The sequence below is a fragment of the Vipera ursinii genome, assembly GCF_947247035.1.
Source record: "Vipera ursinii genome assembly, chromosome: 1".
Classification (NCBI taxonomy): domain Eukaryota; kingdom Metazoa; phylum Chordata; class Lepidosauria; order Squamata; family Viperidae; genus Vipera; species Vipera ursinii.
Window position 1 is genome coordinate 85319816 of NC_139512.1, and position 14157 is coordinate 85333972.

The window sequence follows — 14157 nt, forward strand, 5'->3', positions numbered from 1 at the left end:
AGGAAATGGCAACCCACTGCTTTTCTTTGCCATGAAAACCCTATGAACAGTACCAAAAGGCAAAAAGGTATGACGCTGGAAGATGAACCGCTCAGGTCGGAAGGCATCCAATATGCTACTGGGGAAGAGCAAAGGGCTAGTACTAGTAGCGCCAGAAAGAATGAAGCGACTGGGCCAAAGCCAAAAGGACGCTCAGCTGTGGATGTGTCTGGTGGTGAAAGGAAAGTCTGATGCTGTAAAGATTTTTTCTCCATAGGAACCTGGAATGTAAGATCCATGAATCAAGGCAAACTGGACGTGGTCAAACAAGAGATGACAAGACTGAACATCGACATCTTAGGTATCAGCGAACTAAAATGGACAGGAATGGGTGAATTTAATTCAGATGACCATCAGGTATACTACTGCAGGCAACAATCTCTCAGAAAAAATGGAGTAGCCTTCATAGTCAATAAAAGAGTAGGAAAAGCAATACTGGGATACAATCCCCTAAATGAGAAAATGATCTCAATTCGAATCCAAGGCAAACCATTCAATATCACAATAGACCAAGTCTATGCCCCAACCACCGGTGCTGAAGAGGATGAAATTGACCCGTTCTACGAAGCCCTACACCACCTTATAGAACTAACACCAAAAAATGATGTCCTACCAGAACTACCAGAAGTACAGGCAGGATTTCAAAGAGGCAGAGGAACTAGAGATCAAATTGCCAACATACACTGGATCATGGAGAAAGCTAGGGAGTTCCAGAAAAACATCTACTTCTGCTTCACTGACTATGCTAAAGCATTTGATTGTGTGGATCACAACAAACTCTGGCAAGTTCTTAAAGAGATGGGAGTACTACACCATCTTATTTGTCTCTTGAGAAACTTATATGTGGGTCAAGAAGCAACACTCAGAACTGGACACAGAACCACTGATTGGTTCAAAATTGGGAAAGGAGTCCGGCAAGGCTGTATACTGTCGCCCTGTCTGTTTAACTTATATGCAGAGCACATCATGAGAAAGGCAGGGCTAGATGAATCAAAAGTTGGAATTAAGATTGCCGGGAGAAATATCAACAACCTAAGATATGCAGATGATACCACTCTAAAGGCAGAAAGTGAAGAGGAACTAAAGAGCCTCTTATTCCGGGTGAAGGAGAGTGCAAAGGTTGGTTTGAAACTTAACATTAAGAAAACCAAGATCATGGCATCCGGCCCTCTCAATTCCTGGCAAATAGATGGGAAGAAATGGAGGTAGCAACAGATTTTATTTTCCTGGGCTCCAAGATCAGCGCAGACAGGGACTGCAGTCAAGAAATTAAAAGATACTTGCTCCTGGGGAGGAAAGCCATGGCAAATCTAGACAGCACACTAAAAAGCAGAGACATCACCCTGCCAACAAAAGTGCATATACTCAAGGCTATGGTCTTCCAAGTTGCAATGTATGGCAGTGAAAGTTGGACCATAAGAAAGGCTGAGCAGCAAAGAATTGAGGCGTTTGAACTATGGTACTGGAGAAGACTCCTGTGAGTCCTATGGTACTGGAGAAGACTCCTGCGAGTCCCTTGGACTGCAAGGCTATCAAACTGGTCAGTCCTAAAGGAGATCAACCCTGACTGCTCTTTAGAAGGCCAGATCCTGAAGGTGAAACTGAAATACTTTGGCCACCTAATGAGAAGGAAGGACTCACTGGAGAAGAGCCTAATGCTGAGAAAGATTGAAGGCAATAGAAGAAGGGGACGACAGAGAATGAGGTGACTGGATGGAGTCACTGAAGTAGTAGGCATGAGCCTAAATGGACTCCAGAAGACAGTAGAGGACAGGAAGGCCTGGAGGAACGTTGCAACTTCACAACTAACAACTTCCATTTCTCTAAACTTGGGAGGGGGAGATGCTCACACAATTTCTTTTTAAACAAATACATTGATACAGAAACAGTAAAGGTAACTTTTTCCAATCGGATGCTATTAAGAAAAAACTTCTTAGGAAATACTATATTTAAAAAGTTCAAAAGAACTTTCAGAGCTTGAATTAAGATGTGTAGGGATTTAAACTCTTTGGTTCAGCATTAGAAAAAGCTTCAATAAGTTTCTTGAAGTGAGTCATAAAAAGGGAAACAGTTCCTCTTTATTAAAGGCCACCAAATTCATTTCAAACTTTTTTACCCTTTACAAGTTTCTAACGATTGAGCTAAACATAAACAATTTTCTCCATTCCAATTTGAATTCTAGTATTTTAAAAGCTACATAAGCAAATGAGAACGTGTTTAATCATTTTAAATTAAACCACGTAAACAGCACTAAACTAAAATGTTCAGAATGGACTCTTTGGTTATTTTATTCTAGTAATCCATCACACCTCGTGATCATCAAGTGTTTATTGTGCAAGCTTCAATTGATCCACTTACCTTGTTTGATAAAAGAGATTTGTCAGAGACCAATTTTTCCCAACGATATCAGCTTTTTTCAGCAAGTTTGCATAATGATTTCCAAAAGCATTTGAAATAGTAGAGCAGCCATCCACCCCGACTACAATGTTCATTCATTAAATAATCCGCACCTTGGGTAGTCGCACAAGGCAATAAGTAATCTTCCTAACAAACGCTAAGCCAACAGGAGGATCAATTAATCTAGTTTCTCGCACTAAGCAAACGGTTAAAACAACGTTGTTACGGAACTAAGCTCCCTTATTCAAAGGCCGGTCCACAAGTCTTTTTCAAAGGCCAGAGGTTATGTGCAAAAAGACCGAATGCTTTCTCAGCGTCTTTGGGCCGGCAAATTGGGCACCATGTAGAAATCTTCCTTTAGGTCACGACGGCGTTACTTCGACCACAAAAAAGCAGACAGCAGCCGAGGCTGCCGCGGTTCCCCCGGAGGCACAAGCAGACACTCCTCTCTTCCGCCTCTGTTTCCGTGTCTTCCCCGGGCATTTATACTTCCTCTCTTCCAAAGACCAGCCGTGGGATGGGGCTGCCACCCATTATCCCTCCGCTCTTCCGCGGGGAGGCAGGAGCTCTCCGCACCGCCACCTTCGCCAGGCAGGAGGGGAGTGAAGGGAGCAGCAAGCGGGGGAAAGTTGCAGGACTGGGCTGGAGAGCCCCGAGGGGATCCGCTCTCCCGGCTTTCTCCCCTGCGCGGCTTTCCAGGCTGGAGGGCTGCTTCTCTGGAGGCCTCAGGGGAGCCGGAGCGCCAGGGCGGACTTCTGCGCTCCGCTTCTGGCTCGCAACTTCGGCCTTCTCTGCCCAGGTAGCTCCGCCTCCTGCCTCCACATCCCCATCCGAGGCAGCCGATTCGGAGATGCTCCCGAAGGCTCTTCCGCCTCCCCACGGCGGCCGGCGGCGGGGGCAGCGGCGGCGAGGCGGGCCCGGGAGAGCGCTGCGGGGAAGGCGAGGAGCTCCGGGAGGCGATCGCTGCCTGCTTCCAGCCGAGCCCCGGGCCGCCGCCGCCGCTCGGAGTTGGGCCGCCGCCTCCTGGGATTCCCGGCAGCCTCCGCGCCTCCGACCTACAACGGCGTGGACCACAATGCAGCGCGGCGGGGCCTTCGTCTCGCCCTGGAAGAGGGAGGGGAGGTTACCCCGTCAGCGAAGCCCGAGTGGGGTTGTTTTTTTTGTGGGGGGCGAGGAGTTGGTTTCAGGGCACCGGCGGGAAGGCTTTTGTCTCCTCCTGAGAGCTGGAAGACGAGGCTGGCCGCGGTCTCTCTCTGAGGGAACAAGAGAAAAAGAACAGCCCCGTGAGGGCATAGCTGGGAGTAGGTCCGTCAAACACGGAGGTCCTCCAATCAACACGTGTGCAGTAGTAATTGAAGGCCACATTTCACACACACACCCCTCCCTGTCTTCAACGATCCCAAGGGAGTCCTCACCGAAAGCTGCCCCTGGAGGCTTGACTCTTGGCTTCTTGCCAATTGTAAGGGGAATAGCTTCCAAATAATACTTCTGTCCGTGTAAAAAGGCTAGTGGGGAGCGCAAACGAAGGGTGGGACCAGAAACTCGGGAGCATCTGCGAAGAGAACTGCGCTTTCTGACCTCTGCAGTTTCGCAATTTCTGGAAAGGCAAGGAGGAGAGGTTACTCCACCAGTTCATGAGTTACAGAGTCAGCAAGGGTTAGGTTGTTTTCAGTTACTTAACAAATAGCCTTAAATCGGGAGCCTTAAAAAGTCACCTTTGGATGAATTTGTTCACACTGGTGAATGCACAGATGGTGTACTTTATCAATCAAGTGTCAAAGAATTCCAAAAAGAAGGACTGACAATTCATATGTATCTCTGTAGAAAAGTGGAAAGAGAAGCAAAGTGCACCTATTTTTGAGTAAATGTAGCTAGCTTTTAACTAATAAGTCTTATCTCATAAACACAGTATTTTTCCTTAACTTTTTTGTCCTTTGGGAAAATACATTTTTATTGAGTCCACAAAAAATATTTGTAGAAATCCCTGCTGCTACTGCTGCTTTCTAAGTAGCAAGTATAGATTGTATTAAGGGAATATATACTAGGTACTAACTAGGCTGCCAGAGGGCTTTGGTATGTATTAGATAAGAATGTCCATAGGGTCGCGATGGGTCGGACACGACTTCACAGCTAACAATAAGATGAGAAAATGAAGGGGTGGGAGAATAGTACTTCTACTAAAGAAATAAAAATTTAACAAACTAAGAGAAGGTATCCCAGGCATTAGCAGCATGAGAGAACACATGAAAGCCAGAAGTCTTTCAGAAGAGGGAAAAAAAAGAAATGAGTGATGGAACAGAAAACTGAGTGACTTAAAATGGCTCATTGGATGCAGTGTATTTTAGGCCATAGCTTTGTGCAAAATTAGCCCCCCTTGAGCTCCCAATTACCACATGGCTTTTACGCACCAAGTACCAAGGAATGGATACACATTAATTAAACTGCATACAGTATATGTTTGAACATTGTGTTCACCTTCAGCATTTTTAAAGTCTGGTAGACAGTTTTTTCTTTTAATTGGGTACCACCCATGTCATTAGGAAGAATAAAAATAAGAATAAAAAATAATATAAAACTGATGAATACAATTCAGACAAGACTAAAATCTAAATAGAACCAAATGCATGCTAATGTAAATGTATAAGAAGATATAAAAATATTTTACTTGTACAAAATAATAGCTGTATTTTATGCCAATGTTAAAGAACATAATAATTTACCAGTAGAAGCTTTCACAGCCAGAATCTGATGGATATTACTAAGCTTCAGTCAGGTTCAGGCACAACCAACCAAGCAGAGACCAGCTCTCACAAACCTGCACCAATTGGAAACTAGCTTGATTAAAAACCAATAAATTGTCAGATACCTGGCTATAAATACAGGAGCCAAATCAATCCTTATGCAGTTGCTTGTGATCTGCATATGGACAATCTTATCTCTGAAGGTGCCAGCTGCTAGTGCTGGAAAAATGTCAGGAATTCTGTTCTAGAGTCTAGAGACTATAGTCACTAACTCTAAAGCTCAGCATTGGTCAACATTAATACCGTGTTTCCCCAAATATAAGACTGGGTCTTTTCTTTCCCTCCAAAAGAGACACCAGGTCTTATTTTCAGGCGATGTCTTACCTCCAGCGCCGACAGCATCACCCAGCAGGTCTACTTCTGGGGCCGAAGGAGCAGCTGCATTTTGCAGCTGCATTCTCGCCTGCATTTAGCAGCCAGGCCTTTCCGGAAAACCAATGCAGCTGAGTACTGAGCTATGGATTCAATCCATAACTTGGTCCTCAGCTGCAGAGGTCTTGCAGAACAAAGCTATGGATTGAATGCATAGCTCGGTTCTTGGCTGCACAGGCCTTCCGGAAAGACCTGTGACTGAGAAATGCAGGCCTGGCTGCAGAAGACGCCACAGAAGTGGGCCGGCGAGGAGAGGCCTGGCTGCAAGGTAAGTGGGTGCGGGGCAGATGGGGCTGATCCACACCCCAGCTAGATTTTTAAGTGTGTGCCTCGCCCCAAACTAGAGCTTATTTTCGGGGTAGACCTTACTTTTGAGGAAACCCAGGTAATTATTTTTAAAGAACAAACTGAACTCTGACAGAAACTTACTATCCTGTCTTCCTATTGAAAGAACATAATCTCCTACAAATTCATAATCACTCTTTTTGAATAATCCAGGGAAAAAATAATCCAGTATTTAACCCTGTTTGTAAATGGATAATTCTACATGACTAGAGTATAGTTTAACACCATATTAATTTTTTTAAACCTTGCTATTTGGGAAATGGCATTTGTAATTACTGTACCTTAAATATTCGATGCTCATTAATAAAAAATGTACAAAAACTAGAACAGAGGAGGGGAAAAAATCACTGCGAAATTGGATAGCTGTTACTACTTGAATACTGTCATGGATAATGGAAAAGAGCCAGTTCAGTTGCAATAGTGTTGTGGATTTGCTGCTCGTTACCAGCCATGCTCAGATCACGGTACTCCGTGGTACCTCAAGATTCTGTCTTGGGCCCAGTGCTCTTGAACATCTTCATAAATGACCTAGATGACAGGTCTGAATGGGCTAAACCACTTGATGAACAGCTAAGGGAATTGGGTATGTTTAGTCTAACAGACTGAAGGCTTGGCGTGAGGTAAGATCTGTCTTCCAATACTTGAAGGGTTTATTCAAAGCACCTGAGGGCAGGACAAGAAGCAATGGGAGGAGACTAGTCAGAGAGAGAGCCAGCCTGGAAATAAGGAGAAATTTCCGGACAGAACAAATAGTCAATGGAACAGCTTGCTTCCTGGAGTTGTGACTGTTCCACCTCTGGTGGTTTACATGAAAAGATGGGCAATCATTGTCCAGGGTGGAATAAGAACTTCAGCCGAGGGCAGAAGGTTGAATAGAAGACTTCCAAGGTCTCTTCCAGCCTGGTGATTCTATGATTCTGGCATTGCCCACCCTGTACTTCTTAATGCATAATAGGGCCAATTACAGCGTTGTTTGATCAGAGTGCTTCTCCAAAAAGGGTCCCAAGAATTCTTCATAGAACGTATATGTTCTTTAGGGCTACAAGCAGGTAGTTATTTAGTCACAGCCCAGAATTAGTCCTTAGTAAGAAATACTGTTCCTTTTCCTCACTGTGGTCGGCCTGCCTTGCTAAAAAATGTCAGAAAGCAAGAACTGATAGCAATAAGAACTAATAGCAGGAATAGCCATGAACTGCTCAGTTGTTGCCTCCCACCTTCTGGATAATAGTGGAGTTTGAACTTAGGACCCAATTCTCATTACTGCTCTGGAAAAACAACAACAGGCCTATAGTAATGATGTCATCGCTTGCTTACTCAGACACGCTTTCCACTCCTTTGTGAAAGGGAACTGATAAACGGAGACATCAATTACTGACAGCTATTTTTTATTTGGACACTGATCTTATCCTTGCAGCTCAAAATGCAGCAAGGATGTGCGGAAGCTGCCAGTGCTGATAAAGAGGTAATGAGAGACTAGAGTGAAGAGTAGCAGATCTTGCTCAAAGACCCAATGAAAACTGGAATTGGCAGTCAGACTCCTGAATGGGAGAGATGGCCCACTGGTCCTATATGAGTAAATATGAGTAAAAGAGTAACAATATCCTAATTGCATCAGTTAAATAAAACACAAGCTTTTATGATGCAACCAGTGAGGCTCGTAGTTTTAAAAAAGGTATGAATGTATCCCTCTATTATTCATATATAATTATTGGGGATATGAAAAAAAGTGCTTTGAAGGAGATGAAAGAGATTGAGATCACAGTGCCAAGATGTTAAATACTTTTTTTATTATAAGTTTTCTTAATTTTATACTATTTACATTCATATATTTACTGTATGAAGCAATACAGTGGTTGGGTAATCAAAAGTAGACAATATCAAATAACAAGCTAAATGGAGACATATCAATTACTGACAGGTATTTTTTATTTGGACACTGATCTTATCCTTGCAGCTCAAAATGCAGCAAGGATGTGCGGGAGCTGCCAATGCCGATAAAGAGGTAATGAGAGACTAGAGTGAAGAGTAGCAGATCTTGCTCAAAGACACCATGAAAACTGGAATTGGCGGTCAGACTCCTGAATGGGAGAGATGGCCCACTGGTCCTATATGAGTAAATATGAGTAAAAGAGTAACAATATCCTAATTGCATCAGTTAAATAAAAAGTGAACTTTTATGATGCAACCAGTGAGGCTCTTAGTTTTAAAAACCGCATGAAAGTATCCCTCTATTATTTGTATATTATTAGTGGGGATATGTAAAAAAAAGGTGCTTTGAAGCAGGTGAAAGTTCTTGTATTGAGATCACAGTGCCAAGATGTTAAATACTTGATATACTTGAAAGGCCAACATTTTTGCACTGGAAACTTAGAAGAAGAAAAAAAGAACCACTCAGTTGTTCTACTTTTGCAGTAAGAAATAAGAACTGTTTTCCCACAGAGAATCACAGCACTCCTGAAAGAAAGTGGGCCTGAGAGCATCAGGAGAAGAAGAAATTACACCCCCCACCCCCACCCGAGATTTCAGGAATCTGCACCCATGGGGACAGTGGATGAAAGGGATGAATCTACCGTTGCTGTACAGAACAAGATTTTATCAGAAGAACAACTTCAGGCTATTGTGATCCAAAGGCAAGATAAAGAGAGCTCATAAAAAAGCCAGCAGGGTGAATAAGGAAGTATACAGGAAACAGTAAGAGATACAATTACCAAAATCTATGAGGAAAGGCTTTTGTTATAATTCCACTTGAAATTTTACTTGTGTACATTTACTTGTTCGCGACTCCGGCAAAATTGAAAAAGAGTTCATCTTTCTTAGCCTTTATATGCCAATATTTACTGGAAAAATTAATTAGTTATTTCAGTTTTGAAGCTGACTGACTCCATACCGACTCTGGGTGTCTTAGAATTTAAAAATTGTAAGAAATCAACCTACATATGGGCCTGAGAGCATCAGGAGAAGAAGAAATTACACCCCACCCCGAGATTTCAGGAATCTACACACATGGGGACAGTGGATGAAAGGGATGAATCTACCGTTGCTGTTCAGAACAAGATGACATCAGAAGGAACAACTTCAGGCTATTGTGATCCAAAGGCAAGATAAAGAGAGCTCATAAAAAAGCCAGCAGGGTGAATAAGGAACTGTCGGATGTCCTGAAAACCAAAAAGGAAGTGTACAGGAAACAGCAGGATATACGATTACTAAAGTCTATAACAAAAGGCTTTTTAAAATAATTTTACTGGACATTTTACTTGTGTAAATTTTACCCGCTCATGACTCCTGCAAAATTCAGAGTTCATCTTTCTTATTCTCTATATGCCATTACTGGAGAAATTAATTATTTCAGTTTTGAAGCTGCCTGACTCTGTAAGGACTCTGGTCGTCTTACAATTTAAAAATGTAAATGGAATTTAAAAGAGATCAACCTACATATCTAAGAAAGAATACAGCTGATCAGAACCAGAAACCAAACAGGGTCAACCTAGCTCAAGATATGGGAGGACAACCAGGTCATTAATAATTTGCAGAAAGTCAACAAGGTGGAAGCAATATGGATCTCTGGCTAGAAACAGTGCATAGGTACAAGCAGATCCAGAAGCATTTTATAATAGCAAGTAAGTGTTTTATTTATTTATTTGTTAAATTAAAATAGCTGCCCATCTCACAAAACAGCTTTTATTAACTTCTATCATGTCAAAGATCGTGGCATACGGCCCTCTCAATTCCTGGCAAATAGATAGGGAAGAAATGGTGGTAGTGACAGATTTTATTTTCCTGGGCTCCAAGATCACTGCAGATGGGGACTGTAGCCAAGAAATTAAAAGACGCTTGCTCCTGGGGAGGAAAGCCATGGCAAATCTAGACAGCACACTAAAAAGCAGAGACATCACCCTGCCAACAAAAGTGCGTATAGTCAAGGCTATGGTCTTCCCAGTTGCAATGTATGGCAGTGAAAGTTGGACCATAAGAAAGGCTGAGCACCAAAGAATCTCAGCCTTTGAACTATGGTGCTGGAGAAGACTCCTGCGAGTCCCTTGGACTGCAAGGCGATCAAACCGGTCAGTCCTAGAGGAGATCAACCCTGACTGCTCTTTAGAAGGCCAGATCCTGAAGCTAAAACTCAAATACTTTGGCCACCTAATGAGAAGGAAGGACTCACTGGAGAAGAGCCTAATGCTGGGAAAGATTGAGGGCAATAGAAGAAGGGGACGACAGAGAATGAGGTGGCTGGATGGAGTCACTGAAGCAGTAGGTGTGAGCTTAAATGGACTCCAGAAGATGGTAAAGGATAGGAAGGCCTGGAGGAACGTTGTCCATAGGGTCGCGATGGGTCGGACACGACTTCGCAGCTAACAACAACAATCATGTCAAATCATAAAAAGAGACAGAAGCCTGCACTAATTTGATTTTGATCAGTATATTTTGGAGAGTCAAATTAATGCCACCAGATTCTAGCAGGTTGTGGGATAATTATGGAGCATTTCAGAGTGTTCCTCTTACTTTTTTAGGATAACGTGGAGGCAGGAATTTTCTTTTTAAATCTCTGGTTCTGAAATGAGGTATTGTTGACAAGTGCAGTTACAAGTTACAGTTGAAAAACAAAGATCCACTCTTCAGTATATAGTAAATCATTTTATTTTAAATCTAATTGTAATATTAGGATAGATGACTGGAAGCAGTGGTGGGATTCAGCCAGTTCGCACCACTTTGGCAGAACCGTTGGCTAATTTTTTGTTGCCCAGACCCAGAATGGAGTTCCGGAAGCGGCATCCACACAGAGAACCAGTTGTTCACGTATTTGAATCCCACCACTAACTAGAAGGCTCCTTTTAAGTAGGGACAAGATGAGTGAGCTCTTGCAAAGCTATTTGCCTCACTGCAATTGGTGTATTTGCAGTGGTATTTGTTTTTGTTAAGTGTTTTTCAAAAACCGAAGAGTACCATTGGTTTCAGCCCAGTAGGATCTGTTTCAGAATACCCAGGCATGGATGCAGTAAAGGATAGTGCTGCATTGTGCTGTGTTCAGCTCAGCACCTCCCTAGCAGCTGGGCAGTATCCAGTGGCACCATTAGGAGGAGCTGACCTCACTGCCAATATTTTCATTTACATACAGTACGTGAAGGGAAACTAAGCCATGATCCGAGCCATATTCATTGTCTTTGTCTCCTTACAGAATAGATCATAGTCTTCCTCCCCACTAAAGTTGACACCCTTTTTCCCCTAGGACCTCCCCAATGAGACTTACAAGCAGCAGTTATAAGTATATAGTATATGTATAACTTTAATTACAACCTACACAATTTATGGATATAATGGTGGTATGTTTGTTGAATTCTATATTTAATATTTCTTTTAATTATTGAATAACTATTATTTATTTATTTAAAATATTTACATATTGCTTGTCATTTTAAAAATCCCAAAGTGCATCTTTTCAGAGCTACAACGGTCACAGTAAATAAGGACTGGCATGTTATTACCTTTCCGGTGAAAACTGTTATAAAAGCACAGCATTTGGTTTAAATATCACAGATCTGAGACAATTAGACTTGAAGCAAAGTCAAACATCAATGCACCCCAAAATTTAATCACGCTACCTAAATAAATATTTACGATGATGTAATAAATGTATTTGTCAGGATAATAATTTAATAATTTAATAGCTAAACACCTTATGTAATAATGTAATGTAATGTAAGGTGGATGGCGCAATAATAGGAAAGACTCAGCAGGTGTGTGTATCTCTTTAAGAGTCTGAGTATAAAAGGGAAGGCATTGCTGGAGTCTTTCTTATCTGTTTCCTGCTGTAATTGCTGTATGTTAGAGTTTGCTGAATTACCATGTGCATGTATTTTTTCTAGTGTATATTTGTAGATATAGTGTACTATAAAGCACAATTTAATACACTGTTTACTGAATAATAATAATAATAATAATAATAATAATAATAATAGTTGGAAGGAACCTTGGAGGATATCTAGTCCAACCCCCTGCTCAGGCAGGAAACCCTGTACAATTTCGGACAAATTGCTGTCCAGTCTTTCCTTAAAGACTTCCTGTGCTGGAACATTCACAGCTTCTGGAAGCAGGTTGTTCTACTGGTTAATTGTTCTAACTGTCAGGAAGTTTCTCCTTAGTTCTAGGTTGTTTCTCTCCTTAATTAGTTTCCATCCCTTGCTTCTTGTCCTGCCTTTGGGCACTTTGGAGAATAGCTTGACTCCCTCTTCTTTGTGGCAGCCCCTGAGATATTGGAACACTGCTATCATGTCCCTCCTCGACCTTCTCTTCATTAAACTAGACATGCCCAATTCCAGCAGCCATTCCTTGTATGTTTTAGCCTCCAGTCCCCTAATCATCTTTGTTGCTCTTCTCTTTACTCTTTCTAGAATCTCAACATTTTTTTTAGTTCGTGGTGACCAACTGTGGATGCAGTATGCCAACCGTGGCCTCAGTGCAATAAGACTGTGCATGCTCTGACAGTATTAATAAATGTATTACATGTATTATTGTTTTTATCAGTGTATTGTTTTTTTTCACTTCTGAAATTGTTTCTCTCAGAGGAACTGGAATGGGATAGTGAGTCCTCCCTCTACAGTCCTTCACGTACTTATCAGATTTGCTCTGAAAGAGATTTCAGATTCACAGTGGAGTTTTTGATGGGTCTGTAAGAAAATGTAGTCTTATTTGAAAGGTGGATTGTTGAATTGCACCCAAAATGAATGCCATTACTCTATGGCAGGGGTCTTCAAACTTGGCCCTTTTATGACGCTGGCTGAGGAATTCTGGGAGTTGTAGTCCACAAGTCATAAAAGGGCCAAGTTTGAAGACCCCTGCTCTATGGAGAGACAATAATGTACAGTGGTTAACACATTGTAAAATTTTAAGGCTAACTAAATTGTGGAGCTCAGTGGGATGATTTTTTATTAGTCATTCTCTCTCAGCCAACCTCACTTTGTACCTTGTTTGGATACAATTTGAGGAGACCCCCCCCATGTAAAGCTGACTTGATTTCTCAAGAGAAAAAACAAGACATAAATGCAATGAAAAAATAAATAATCCCAGGCCTTTAAAATGTCGTTGCTAATGCTCCACTACACCAATCAGATAGAATCAGAAACCTATACCTGAAGTGTATTTAAAATACTTGGACATACATAAACGATGTATTTTTCAATATATGGATGTGGGGGAAGGTTTACAACTTAGAGCTCTTTGTATCTGGGCTGTCACAAAACATGGAAAGATACTTTGCCATGTTTGGATTTCTGTGTGCTTCATTAGCAATCAAAGCTTTGCCTTAAGAAAAGGAGGGGAGCACAATGAGGAGCTAAAGTATGTTAATTGTCTAATTACATAAAAACTGGTTTAAGCAGGAATTTTGTGTAACATAACACATAATATAAAAAAAACCCCATCCATTGAAATGTGAGAGGTATAGAAGGTGGCAGTGGCAATAAATAATTAGTAGTGTTCCATCATATAGGGATTTTTAAATTAGTTTCCTATTGCAGATATTGCAGTTAGGTGTGGGTTGTGACAGGGTTTTTTTTAAAGGATTCCAGCCTTCCAGTTCAGAACTGTGACTTTTTCCTCTTGGTAGAATTTCTGTGATTTAAATTGCTATAGTATAACTGGAGAAATTGCTTCCTGTTCTTACTGGAAGAACATATCATGACTGTGAAAATATTGCCAAGCTTCTCCCTAAGAAAGGTGAGCAGTGCAGGCTTAGAACTACAGTCAACAATACTGGAAATAAGTGCATTTTTGTGTGGACATCCAAGCTTCATTCATCCTCCTGGGTGACAGAAGTTTTCAGTTGTTAATTAGTGCCATTTTAGTTTAGTCTAATAATTCTGAATCTCTTGTTTAGTTCTCAGAAGCTGTATGAAGAGGTGGTTCCTGTAACTGATCAGGCAGCCTAGAAATTGAATAAATTATAATAATGATGATTTGTTCATTTTATATGCTACCTTTTCTCTAGGCGCTCAAAGCAGGGGCACAGAGCAACCTCCATCTCCAGTCTTCAAAGGGATGAAAGTCCCTTTGGGATATTGGGATGAAAGTCATTCCAGATTAGGATCACCCTATTATTAGTCTGCCATCTCAACTATTTCCCCATCCAGGCTCTCAAACAATACCAGAATATCCAAACTTGGTCTCATGATGATATGGCAACCACATACAAATGATTTATATTTCA

General features: G+C 41.6%; 1 protein-coding gene across 4 annotated transcripts in view; it reads right to left on the bottom strand.

The window, feature by feature from the left end:
- Positions 1-14157, bottom strand: part of PPFIA1 (PTPRF interacting protein alpha 1) — a 92528-nt gene that overhangs the window by 67749 nt on the left and 10622 nt on the right. For 3 of the 4 annotated variants that reach the window (XM_083355165.1, XM_083355164.1, XM_083355162.1), the window contains exon 1: positions 2398-2631. The gene's annotated coding sequence lies outside the window, so the exon portion shown is untranslated. Of the gene's footprint in view, positions 1-2397; positions 2632-14157 lie in introns of those variants that run through there. The other variant, XM_083355161.1, reaches the window with a different exon arrangement.